The sequence below is a fragment of the Equus asinus genome, chromosome 20 (assembly GCF_041296235.1).
Source record: "Equus asinus isolate D_3611 breed Donkey chromosome 20, EquAss-T2T_v2, whole genome shotgun sequence".
Lineage (NCBI taxonomy): Eukaryota > Metazoa > Chordata > Mammalia > Perissodactyla > Equidae > Equus > Equus asinus.
Window position 1 is genome coordinate 35,299,837 of NC_091809.1, and position 13,858 is coordinate 35,313,694.

Genomic DNA, 13,858 nt, shown 5'->3' on the forward strand with positions numbered 1-13,858 from the left:
GTAGTGAGGGTTTAAAATACAGTTGTCTGAATTGGATAGAAAAGATAGAAATTGGTGATCATAATAGTTGGAGTTCCATTAGGAAAGAGATAGTACTCTGCAGCTGGGTATTGTAATAAGTTTGACATAGGGACTATTTACAGAGTGAGTAGGCGAGGCTTAAGAAATGCAGTGGAGATTGAGCAGTGCCCTGGGGCTGGTACATCAGGAGGTAGGAGCTTTACCACCTCCAAGCCTGATGGGCAGCACCCTCATTCTCTTGCCTCTCTCTAATCTCCTGCTGGTGCTCACCGAAGGCCAAACCCAACTGGTGGCCAGAGGGCAAGGGAGCTCTATTGTTTCAGTCAGTCTCCTTGGGCGTGTGTTTGGGAGGGTGGAGTGGATTTGGAGGGGCATCTGGGAAGTGTGTAGTTCAGTAACCATTCACATATGGCAATAAGAGGGAGGTGGAATCTGCCATGAGTTCTAGGCTTTTGGTGTGGGTCATTATTTCTAGGTCCTGTGACAGGGAATACAGGAAGATGTGCAGAGTAAGGAAGAACATGAGGTGTTCTCTTTGGAATGCATCTTTGAAGTGCATATGACAAATGCATGTAAAACTTCTAGTATGTAATTATTGTATATTCAACTATGGAGAGAGTGTGAGAGATATAGAAAACTGGTACTTACCATGAGTTTACACAGGGGAGAGTTAAAACCATGGTGGCAGATGAGGTAAATCGGGGAGGACATGAAGAGCAATGTGAAGAAGTGACTAAGGGCTGGAGGATCTCCAGTCTTTAAAGATGTGATGAAAGCAAAGGCACCCAGAAGAAGCAGCGCTTCTTGGATGGGCTCCAAATCTATCTAAACCTGGCCACTTTCTATGTGCCAAAAGTCTTAGGTTTGAATTTACTCTATATGAACTCCCACAGTTCCAAGGGGGAAATGCAGAGTGATTGGAATTTTAAGCTGAGAAGTTAAAGACCTGAGCTTGTCTACTGGACCTCAGAATAGGACCTCAAACGATCACTTTTCCTCCTAAAGCCTCCCGCATCTTTCTGGAATAGCGTTATTTGACCATATCCTACCTCACAGGGTGTTTTTAAGGATAAATGAGATAACGTCTGTAAAGCCCCTGGAGAGGAAGCCCTGATGTAGATAAGCACATGCTCTGGTATTTTTAGCTGAGAGTATTGGGTGTTCAGGACGTGCCATTTAGCAATTCCTGGAGCCTTGAAAAGGAAAGAGAAAGGGGTGGGGAGACGGAATCAGTGGCATACGACAAATGTTGTTTTTCAAGAAATCCCTCCCACCCTGAGTGTAAGAATCCACGTCAAAGGAAGCAAACACCATGTGTAGATAAAACAGGAAGGTGACAAGTTTGCTTGCTTGCAACCAAGACGGTGTGATGCCAAAGGGCTAGTCCTGGCTGCTTGTTCACTCTAGGGGGTGGAGGTCCAATTGCTGGTGACTCCGCTGATAATGAAACCAGGGTTAAGTGACTCTCTGTCCCGTACAGAATAGCAGGAAACATCTTCATCACCCGTGACTCCTGGAAAGAGCAATGGAGTTAAAGGGGGGTGCATTTCCTGCCAAGATTCCAGAAAGGGTGCTCACCCTCTATGGAGCCATGAGGACTAGCCTGCTGACCCAACACAAGCAAGGCTGCAGAGTGACCATTGGGATGGCCCACCCTTCTCAGTCCATATCTGCTTCATAAGCACAAAGTCTTTTAGAAAGCAATAACAGGAACCTTGGACAGATAACTTACTTGGTGAAAGGGCTTAGAAGAGTTCATCCAAATGCTTCATCATTGCTCTTTTTCTTCTTTGCCGTTCTGTAGTGAGAATGTTTATTCTTAAATCCCATAGTATGGACCTGTGTTTCCTTGTATTTGAGAAGGCCATAAAGTTTGCTACCTGTTATGCCACAGGCTCTGAGTTAAACATTTTATAGACATCATGTCATTTAACCCTCTCTGCAAAACTGTGATTTTGGTATTATTGATGCATTTTTATAGGAAGTAAGCTCAGGCAGATATCTAAGGTTGAATAGCAAGGGTTAGATCTGGGTTCAAATTTTGTCTCTCTATATAAGCAGCATGGTATTTGGGAGATAATTTAACCTTTCCAAGCTCAATTTCTTTGTCTATAAATTATAGAATATAATTTACATCATAGTATTATTATGAAAGTTAAAGGAGATGGAGCAGTCATAATTTGAATGCAATTTTGTATTATGTCTACATTCTTTCCATGACTACTCTGTTAAACTCAGAAACCAAAAATGATGCAGAATAAAATTTCGACGTTTTTCTCTAGCTGCTTTGCCCCAGTATTCAAATTTATTTCAGAGTAAAATTAATGGGAGAATGTAACTTTATTTTGACCTTGGTCCTCTTGTTAGTTTTTGTTTTCTTAAAGCAGAAGAGGTATGCCCTCTGTAGATATCTATGGATATATCTAGACATGCCTGTTTGATAGTGTACGATTATCCCTTGGTTTGTGAAACAATGACAGACGGAACGTATATTGAGAGATCTGATGATGAAGCTCACGTCGCATCCCCCAGGTCTCTCAGATGAGTGGTTTAGTATCAAGCCAGCAATCACGGTGCAAGACAAAGGACTGGGAGATACACAATTTCCTTCAAGATGGGTAAGTTTGAATCACATGAAGCCATAAAACATTAGCTTTACCAAGGACCCAGTTCTTTTAGTTACAAACGAGGAAATTAGAAGCCAGTTGAGTCCAGTTCAGATTCTCACAGCCAGCTAAGCGTAGAACTAGTGTTAGAGCTCCACGCCCCCAACCCAAGGCTTTTGCTACTTTATCCTATGCTTCTTTTTGCATTTTATCTCTCTTACTTCTTCTCTTAGCTGTTACTCCTACTTTTCTGAGTATTTTTCCCCTAAAACAATGGATGGATTTGTAATAGTGCCTTCCCACAGGAAATTTTCATAAAAATATTTGTAACAGGACTGAACAACAGCATACCTGGAAGCATTTCACTCAAATGGATTCCCAAATCTCTGACTGGCTCTTCCTGTTACAAAGAATTGGATTTGAATCGTTAGTTCAGGCAGTGTAGACGACAATTCGCTTGGAGTTAGAGAATGAAGAGCTATTGTTTCTTTTTAAAAAATGTGTCATCCTTTCCTATATCCTCAGGACTGTCCCTCATTTGAGGAATATTACATATTACAATTGCCATCGAGTGCAAGTAATCACGGCCCCAAGGACAAGCCTCTGGCAGTGAATGCTTTTCACCATTGGAGAATTAGACAAAGTGACAGGGTTAATTCCCACCAGGACAGAAGGGTATTGGTGGTGTGAAGCTATGCTGCTCTGGGAGATACGTCAATTACTTCCTTGACAGTCTGAAAAGCAGTGGAGAAAGGGCTTTTTCTATGCCTAGAATATTACCTTCTTTCATCATTTATCAAGACGTTTGATGCTCTTCATGATGTTGAGTGGGAGGAAATCAAGGTGCTTTCTTCAAACTTGAGTTTGGAAATTCCATTTGCATGAAGTTTGAAAATGATCGGGTAGAAATGAACTCCAAATGTGAAAAGGAAAGACACACATCAGCATGCCCCGTGTAACTTGAGTCTCTTCTTCTGGCAAACCTCACAAAGCTTCATCAGGCACAGAGGGAATTATCAGCCTATTGAGTGGAAAGGTTAAATGAGTTTTATCATCTTCTCACAAAAATGACAATTCTAGTGTCAAGTTTCATTTGCGTGATAAATGTCACTGTGGACAGGGACAGCAGCATGCCCACAGCCTTTCTCAGGCAGCCTGCCTGCAAGATGGCCGAACGAAAGGACTTCCAGGGGAATAGGCCATGAGTTGGAAAGAAAGACAAATTGCATTCTGTGCTCTCTAAGAATGGTCTCTGCTCACCCGCGAGTAACTAAGAGACCTATGAGCTCAGAACACAGCCTTGTTGGGTTCCAGAACAACCTCTGCCGTATAAATTTATGTCCATGTCAATTTATGTCATCAACCATTAATAAAGCTACCTAGGGATCCAGAAGGTTTGATGCCGCCTTTGGCATCTTGGTTGATTCCTCCCACAGATTCTTTGAGTATTTACACCAGATATAAAATGGTTACCAGGATTCCAAACAACTCTGTACTGCTAAATCTCTAGTTTGTGAACACTTTTTTTTTTTTAATAGAAAAGTGCTAGTTAACGCTTAATATAAGCTAACTTCATAGTTGGTACTCAGTAAATTTACATTGAATGAAAGAATGCTAATCGAATATAATGTTGTAGAATTGATTCCTTCCTTTAAGACCTTGCTAATCACAATGCGGTCCAGAGATCACCAGCATCCTCATTAACTGCAAAATTGTTGCAAAGAATGCCAAATCTCAGGGCTCACTCTACAACGACTGAATCAGAATCTGTATTTTAGCAAAATCCTCAAGTGATTTGTATGCACATTAAAGTTTCAGAAATGCTGCTCTAAGACACTGTGCTGCGAGCTGGACGGTTTCCACCAGCTAAGTGGTTATGTCTTTTATGTCTTCTACTCTTAATTATAAAGAATCTCACAGACCTGGATAACTGAAGGAAGCAGCAAATACACACACACACACACACACACACACAAATGTATACATATATAAGACAAAACCTACTTGCATCCTTTTCTAGAAAAAAAAAGTGGCTTTTAAAATAAGTTCCTGATAATTCTCTCATTTCTACTTTCAAATATTATCATTTATGTGTCCACAAGCCAGAGTCCCTTATAAGGTTTTAGGCTCCTGGAAAAGTAAGGATCATATTTCAGTTGTTTCTGTACATCTCTATAGTTTTACACATAATAACTGTTTTTAAAATGGTTATTGCATAGACTCAAACTTCTAGGTAAAAATAGATATTCTCTCTCATATCTCTACATACTCTCTCTTCAAAACACAAATCACAATTTGTAGCCATATATTTCAGTGCCCAATTCTTTAATGTCTGTTTCTCCAGGTTGATTAAAAAAACTGTATGAGAATAAGACAAGATTTGTCTCATTCACTCTTGTACTGTGTTTGCCAAGTAGATGAATGCATAGTGGTAACTGTGGCATAAATTTAGATGTTTCAAAGGCTTCCTTAACCAAGTCGTGATCTGCTTTTCTACTTGGAGAAAAAAAATCTTCCTTATACAAGATCTTTATACAAAAATCTCATTTATACCAGAATTATTCTAAGAATTATCGACTCTTGTCAGTTCCAGCCTGCTCAACTGCTTAGCAGATTGAAAACGTCCACTGCCTCCTTGAAGACACGGATTTTGGACTTTCCTTGCTCCAAGTACCTTCACCTTAAGAAAAAAATTGTTTTCGATTTTCTGAAGTAGAAACTCTCAGTTTCAAGTCTCAAGAACTGTCAGTTTTGTTTTTTTTTTTTCTCTCAGAACTGCTCTCCTCAAAGAAAACTGTGCAGCGTCCATACATATGCAGCATAACCTCAGTCTCCAACCCTCCTGCCATCCCACCACTCTTTCATCTCTGTTTCTTGCTTCTTTGTTGGCACATGAGCACTTCCTCTAGCCCCGGGGACTTTTGGTTTAAACTTTGTTTTGGTGTGTGTGTGTATGTGTGTATGTTGCTCTGTGTTTTGTGGTGTTTCTTTAGCAGCCATTACCATTCTGTGGGTGTTTTCTCGAACTGAAGTGGAACCACTGACTCTCAACAGCCGCTGCTGTTTATGCAATTCTCTGCAAAAATGGCTTCAAGTGTTACCTTGCCTGCTCCACTTCGGGCCAACCACAATGATGAACAGGCACGAACCCCTTGACACATGCACTTCACCTCCCTGACAGGACCCGATAAGATCAACCATCAGGGCTGCAAGCGGTCTGGCATGCTCAGTTCGTTGTGCACGGAGGTGCTGGTAAGCACCGCGCGCTCCTTCACGGGGGCTTGCTTGTGCTGCCAACACTCACTCAGCACCCTGCCTCCAGGAGGTGGTGGGAGGCTGAGTTTCCAGAGGGGTCCAAGGGTGAATTTCAGAAACGGAAGTGGGCCTAGAGAAACTTCTAATAGGTTTCTTCCTTTATCTTGTCACTTTGGTTATTTCCATTCTTGGTTATTTCTTCCCCACTAGGAATAAGAATCAGGAAAAATTTCACTTGTAGTGGGCATTTATGCTGAGCCAGGTTCTGCGCTAAGGCGTGTATAAATACAAACATATAAATATTCCCCCGAAGCCACCTCTCTGCTCTGAAAATGTCTGTGCCTCTGAGCTCACAGGCGGAGCTCAACAGATGTCAGCATCTAAACCAAAGCGAGGGGAACTCACCACCCCTGCAGCCCGCTTAGGGGGTGGTGCGTGTGGTGGTATTTCTGATAGTCTTTTCAAATTTTTATTTTTCATGTAACAAGGATTCCTTGTGACTCAAAAGAGAAAAGGAGCCCTTGATTGGCACAGAATTACATACTAATCGTGTTGTGGGCAGGGATTATCTGGGTCTCATCTTTATTGCAAAAGTCAGACTCAGTAAACTCTAACTGACATTGCCCCATAGTGCAACGCTCACTGTCAGGAATCTGACAGCCCCAGACACAAGGAGCATGTGGAAATCATTTGTATTCAGGAGAAGACGTGAGATCCAGGCTGGCCTGGTGTGGTGGGCAGGTCAGGGGACTTTTGCTCAGTTGAACTGAGGGTGGTAGGAGGTGGGGATTTTTTTCATAGATGGGAAAATTAAGGCAAGAAGCAGAAAATTGACTGGATCAGAGATACACAGTGGGTCAGTGACAAAACTGGTAACAGAAGAAAGGTGCCATGGAGCGGGAATACTTTCCCCTAACTCTATGAAAGATGGCTATTCATGAGAAGAAGCTACTCATTAGAATTTTTTTCAGAAAGACACTGAAAGCCAAAAATTATCAAGAGTCATGCAGAAAAAGAGAGAAATGCCTTTATGGAACATTTGCAATGTTCCAAGTTCCTTAACTTTGAATGAGGTATTCGGAGCTTCATTTCACAGATGGGGAATTGAAAGCTTTGAGAGGTTAAGTAACTTACCCAAGATCACTGGGCAAATAAATAGTGGAGTTGGGATGAAAATGCTGCTGTGCGTGACTCTGTCACCCCAGGCTGCCTCCCCATGTCTAAAGTGCAAAGAGGCAGACAAGGCTCTAACTCTGCCCGGTGAGCACTCACAACCCATCTTAGGGTCTCTGCCTGAGCGTGTTTCCGGCTTGTGAGCTGAACCGTCTTTGGAGTCTTCCCAAGTTTGGGCTGGGAAGCTGGAGCCCTTCCTGCAAGCCATTCCTGCATTCCTTTCATGCACTGGCCACAGCCACCCACTTCTCCCCAGGCTTAGCTATTCTCTTTAGCCACAGACCGTTGGCCTAATATGCACTTTTTTCCTTTGATCCTCAGAGTTAGAGAAATATGGCCCTCCTTAGGTTACCCTGTTAGTAACTGTGAAAGCATCCCTGGCCATCCTCCAGGGCCCAAAGAAACCCACCAACCATCACAGCAGCCTCCGTTACAATAAGAATGAAATCAAGGGTCCATACACCAGGCAGAATGACCTTCCGATTCTAAAAGAGAACCAAAGTAACAGGAGGAGTGGTGGACAAAATTCTTGGAGGCTTAGAAGAGTGCTTCAAAGATTTCTATACCCCAGAGCCCAGGAAGGGGAATTTGGGGAGACTTAAGGAAATCGCTATTCTGAGATATTGTTGGGCTCATCCTGTGAAGGGCAACTCCAGCAAAACGGAGCCCCTCATCCTGAGATTTGCATTGTCCTCTTGCCCTACCCTCCTTTGGCCTCTCTAGGTCAGCTCGTAGTTGGCCTGTTTCCCTCTTTCTAGGCTGAGCTAAAGATGCTATCTCTATGCTACTCAGCGTGGATTTCGGGCACTGTTTCTCACTGCTGGATCAAGAGTTCCCAAACTTTAGTAAGTCTTCACATTTCTGACCCTGAGAAGCAAGTGTGCTGCTTCCAAATCTCAGAATCCCAGATTCCAGACTTCTAAACACTGGACCAGCTGAATCCAGGTCGTAAGATTCTTCAGAGGAGTTTTTGCTCGATAAAAGGGTCAGAAATTACTGGTCAAGAGAAAGTGAGGAGACAGCATGGGGGCATAATCAACCCCTCTTCATCTTCTCTGAACACTTAATTTGTTCTTGCCACAGTTTCTTTTTCTTCAGTACATAATAATCAATAGGATAGGGGCCATTGACACACACACACACACACACACGAAAGAATGGAGCCACTTTTGATCGTCTCTAAGATTCTGTTTCCTCTCAACACTCCTCCCTTTCACAGGAGTTGGAAAAGTTGACTAAGTTACATGACCTCCTTGCTTTCAGAAGCTTAGTTTGAGTCACACTAGTGCCAGATCTTTATTCAAAAAATTTGAGCTGCAAAAAAATGCAAGTCTCGCCCACAAGGATAGCAGCCATTCAAATATTTTAGACCAGGCTGGTCTCGTTTTATTCAATCACAGAGTTTCAAGGCTAGAGATGCCCTTAGGGTCTCTCTCTTCTAACTCTGTCATTTTACAAATGGTAAGCTGAGGCAGTGAGAAGTGAGGCGACTTGGCTTTCACAGGGGAAGCAGAGCCTGCTCTCTGGCCTCAGAACCCCCAGCCTAACATGCTCACCACATTACAGCGGCCTCTTCTTTCTTTTTATTGAGTGTAGCATCAGAACAAGAAGGCTTTAAAGCAGTCCTCCATGGCTTGATGCTCTCGTCACCTCTTCCTGCTTGTTGTTCTTGTATTCGGTTACAAATCTGGCTCTGACCCTTGTTGAAAGGGGTCATTGAAAGTGGGTAAGGAAAGAGAGAGAGAAATAAGCTTGGTCATGACCCGCTCAGTCCATGGTTACTAAGTTTCTCAGGAATGGAGCCTTTTTTACAAGGTTGAGAAGTGGAAGTGGAGGGCACGCAGGAGACACGGAGAAAGGATCCAGGGAAGGGGACGGACACCTGGCAACACCATTAGTTCTGGGGTTACAGGCAATCCCAGGGGCTCATGTTGAGCTCACAGCCTAATCAAGGCACAAGGACAAAGCGACACCCACGTAAGGAACTGCTTGCCCCGGAATTCTAGTATGGACTCTATTCTGTCACTGACTAAAAGAGGCAGGAAGAAAGAAGATAATTTGAAAAACAGTCATTAGGAATGTCTTAAAAAATAGTTGTCCTTAAATTTTAAAACTTATTAAAGATGAGACTTCTTAGACATCCCCTAACTCCAGTCATTCTGACACACTTTTGGGTGGAGGCCGGAAATATCTTTTTCTTGTCCTTATTGTTGGTGTTTCCAATCAGCCAATATCGTCTTTATGTTTTTTTGAAATAAACTTTTTTTGAGGGGAAAAGTTTAGATTTACAAAAAGCTTGCAAAGATAGTAACCAGAATTCAGTAACTTTCCATCCCATTTCTCCTAATGTTAATTTCTTTTTTTTGAGTTGTGGTAAAATAGAGAGAACATTTACCATTTTAACCATTTTTAAGTGTGCAGTTCCGTAGTATTAAGTATATTCACATAGTTGTACAATCATCACCACCATCCATCTCTGGAACATTTCATCTTCCCAAACTGAAACTCTGTCCCCTTTAAACAACAACTGCTCATTTTCCCCTCTGCACTGCCTCTGGAAACCACCCTTTTACTTTCTGTCTCTAAGAATGTGACTACTCTAGATACCTCATATAAGTGGAATTGTGCCATATTTGTTGTTTTGTGACTGACTTATTTCATGCAGCTCAATATCTTCAAGGTTCATCCTTGTTGTAGCATGTGTCAGAATTTTCTTCCTTTTTAAGGCTGAATGATAATCTGTCGTGTATTTATACATCACATTTTGTTTACCCATTCTTTCCTGGATGGACATGGGTTGCTTCCACCTTTTGGCTATTGTGAACACGCTGCCATAAACATTGCATACAAATATCTGTTTGGGTCCCTGCTTTCAACTTTTTTCAGGTATATACTCAGAAGCCTAAAGTCAATTTGTTATATAACCATGGCACATTACTACTCACTAAACTGCTGACTTTATTCAGACCACCAATTTTTCCGCTAAAACGTAATATTTTAATAAGTACCCCAGGAGATTCTGGTTCATTGGGCCAAGGTCTTCGAAGCATTGCTTTTTTTAAGACAAAATTTAGAACATGAAGCAATGCTGCCTGTTGGAGAGAAAGTCAGCCTTAGACTAAGGGTCTGTATCCTGAGCCTAGAACAGGTTCAATGGCAGTCTATCAAGATTCACTGCCTTTCACTGAGCCTAATTTTCTCCAACTTTCAAAGAAAAATAATGGATAGCATAGATGGCTTGAGAGTTATCTGGAGTCTTCTAGAGAGAAGAAGCTCTAGGATATAAAGTTGTTCTCTAGGTAAGAACTTTCCGGAGAGCTGCTGACAAAAGAAAGATTGGCCAGTATTTCTGGAATTTTAGAAGCAGAGCCACTAACACAGAAGCTTTGAAAGGAATGCAACTGGATGTTTTCTGCATCTCTTGCTTGTCTGGCACTGTGAGAATACATTCAGACAGGTGATGTCTGCCGTCCATTGCCACAGACTCAGGCGAAATATACTTTGTCTGCAGATGTTAGACTTGAGGAAGCACTTCCTGATGTGACAGTGGGTGACCCGAATCTTTAGTGCCCTGCTTTTACTTTCCCAAGTGAATGAATCTGCTGTAGTTTCCCAAGTAACTAGTGTTAGTTTTATTTCTTCATATACTCAACACACATTTATTAAGAACTAAGTATGTACCTGGACTCTACTAGGAAATGAGTTTGCAGAAATTGGTCAATGGAACTTCACCCTTAAGACACATGCAGTCTGGTGAAAGAAACAGTACAAGTGTACACACACTTGAGAGCGATGGTTATTACGATTTGCAGATCATTTTGGCATGAATTGAGCGTGGCTTTGACTAAATATCAAGAGTTCTAGGATCCTTTTACAGCAGCATCAGGTCCTTACAAAGCAGCACGGGAGTATTTCCCTGTAGGAACCAGGCCAACATACCCCTACAGAATTGAGCCTCTGAAGACAAGCAGTGAGACTTAAGTATAATGAAGAAGAGCTTAAAGGTCTATAAACATGTAAAGTAGCTTTATTACTGCGGCCCCAGACATATGGTATTCTTTACGCATCCTTTCAACTCAGTCTTCTCATGAACAAGATTTGGGAGAAAATGTAAAAGGAACCCAGGGGACATCTTTATGATGCTTCTTTGGATGTAGCACAGGGATGTGCCTTCATGGTAGAAGCATGTGAAACCCAAACCGTGCAACCCAAGAGACTCCAAGGAAGTATTAAAAGAGGGAAGCAAGGGAAATTTTGAGAGAGGGGAGGACCTGGCTGAAATCTGGTTTGGATTCTTTTAATCTCAGTGACTTGGGAAAAGCCCTAGAGGGCCCTCACAAAGGGAGAGGCGGTCATGACCTCAGCACTAGCATCTTTACATCTTTTCTGAGAGGTGTCAATTCCTGGGGACCCCCTTGTGGCGGCCCTGACTCAGAAGGAAACTCACCAGCTACTACAGCACATCCTCACAGACCACTTCCTGAAGGGCTTTGGGTTTTCCCTAGAAGGCTCTTGTTCATGTACAGATCCTGCCAGGAACAGACTGGGGATCAACGGCTAGACAGGCCATTTGAAACCGAGACCTTCTATATAATAAATACACACACCGCAAAACATAAACAAAGGACAGCTATAGGGAAAGGAAGGAAAAAAGCAGAGCAGATGTCATATCTTCCTGTGAGTGTATGTGTCTTTGTATATACATACGCACATCCACTCACAGACACATCCACACTCACAATTTATTTATTATCTGTGCCTTATAATACAGACATGAAAGGTAGATACAGAAGTAGGAAAAAAGTACCTCTTAGAAGGAGAGAAAAAAGATCAGTCAATGACCTGCGTCAGCCTTTCCCAACTTTCTGTGCTTTGGGATAACAGAATTTTGTAATCAAATAAATTTAGGAAAGGTTGGATTAAAAAAATTAAAATATTCATTGTCAAGCCTCTTAAAATTGTTAATCTACTAATGGGATTACTCTTTTCTCACACTTTTGGTCATTTTTGAAAAGCGTCTTGCAGCAATGATCTGCAGAGCACCCTTTGGGACACACCAACCCAGGATGACACAGTTGCTTTCTTTGAACATTAGTTCCGCCTGGGCTTCCTGGCCAGCAAGGCAATTAAAGAAACGTGATGGGTTCTCATTTTTTCATCAGATAAAAAGCTCTTTTTTGTTTTCAGATTCTAAGTTAAAATGAAATTTTGGATGCAAGAAGGTCATTGAACTACATAATGAATTATCTCTTTAATGCTGGCTTAATAGAAAATGTAGAATAATAATAATTATTATTATTATAAACTATATTAAATGTTTGGTATAAGCCAAGGACTTAGGCTGAAAACTTATCTCAGGTAAAGACATTTTGCAGTTGGAGAAGGGGTGCAGGCCTGTTGCTTTCTGATAATCCTATTTAATAAAAATCGTTACATTTAGAATTCTTTAAACTCCTGTTCCTTTTTTCAATTGAAATATATTTGACATAAAAAGTTGTGTAAATTTAAAGTGTACAACATGTTGATTCGCTACATTCATATATAGTAATATGATTGCCATTTAGCTACAGTTAGCTGCTCTATCAGGTCATTTAGTTATCATTTCTTCTTTGTGTATATGGTGGGAATGATTAAGATCTAGTCTCTTAATAAGTCTGTTGATTATAATACAATATCATTGTCCATCTTCACTACACTGTGCATTAGATCTCCAGGACTTATTTGTCTACGAGCTGCAAGTTTGTCCCCTTAAACAACAGGTCTCCAATTCCCCCACCCCCAGCCCCTGGGAACCACCACTCTACTCTCCGTTTTTATGTGAACTCCTTCTCCTTGAATAATAATTCATGTATCTATGATCTGGATAGGAATTGCAATTCACTAATTTACATTTCAAGTCTGTGGCCAGATCCAAAGCTGCTTCCTAATGGAAGAAATTTCCACAAACTTTTGATACTGGATATGCAGATGACAAAGTTTGGACATTCCATCAGGCATTTGAGAAGACTTGCCTCTTCTTTAACCTAAAAAATGGTCTTCTGATCCTTACAAAGATGGGCCCTACAGGAATCCTGCAAGCAGGTCCAAGACTTTCTCAAGACGTCATCTTGGATTTGCTCCGTTGTTCAGAGAGGTGCTTGAGTGGGTAGTACAGACCGGCAGGGATGGTTGGCTGAGTAACCACAGCAAACCAGGCCATCAGAGTTAAGGACAAAAGGTATCTTCCCTTTTTTGATGGCAGATAGTTTCTTAGAAAGTAAAGAAATGCAGAATATCTTGATCACAGCTGTCTTATCCCCTTGATCTCGTTACTCCTTTTTAGCACAAACCGTTCGGGACAATTGTAGTGAAAATCATGATAAGGAGAAAGTGATGACATTCAAACTAATCTAGTATATCTGTCACGAGGTGGCGATAAGCAGGGAAGGCCTAACAATTAAGTAATCAATAACATCAATCTGTAATTGGAGACATAGCATTAGCTGCTCCCTGACTACTTCTCCCCCGACCACATCACCCCACAACACACACACACACACATACACTGGCATTAACCAGGCTGGGTCTGGTTCTTTTTTGGGGGGGCATCTATTGCACCCAGTGTTTCTCTTTATCAGAGAATTTACCACATGATTTTGAAATTAATTGTTTATGTGTCCTCTTCCTCACTAAACTATACACTCCTCAAAGATAGGCTCAGCATATTGTCATCTTAAAGCCCTACTGACCAGTGCAAAAAGTACTTAACAAATGTGTTGAATATATTACCTCTATTGATTTATGCAATGCTTACTGAGGAATTT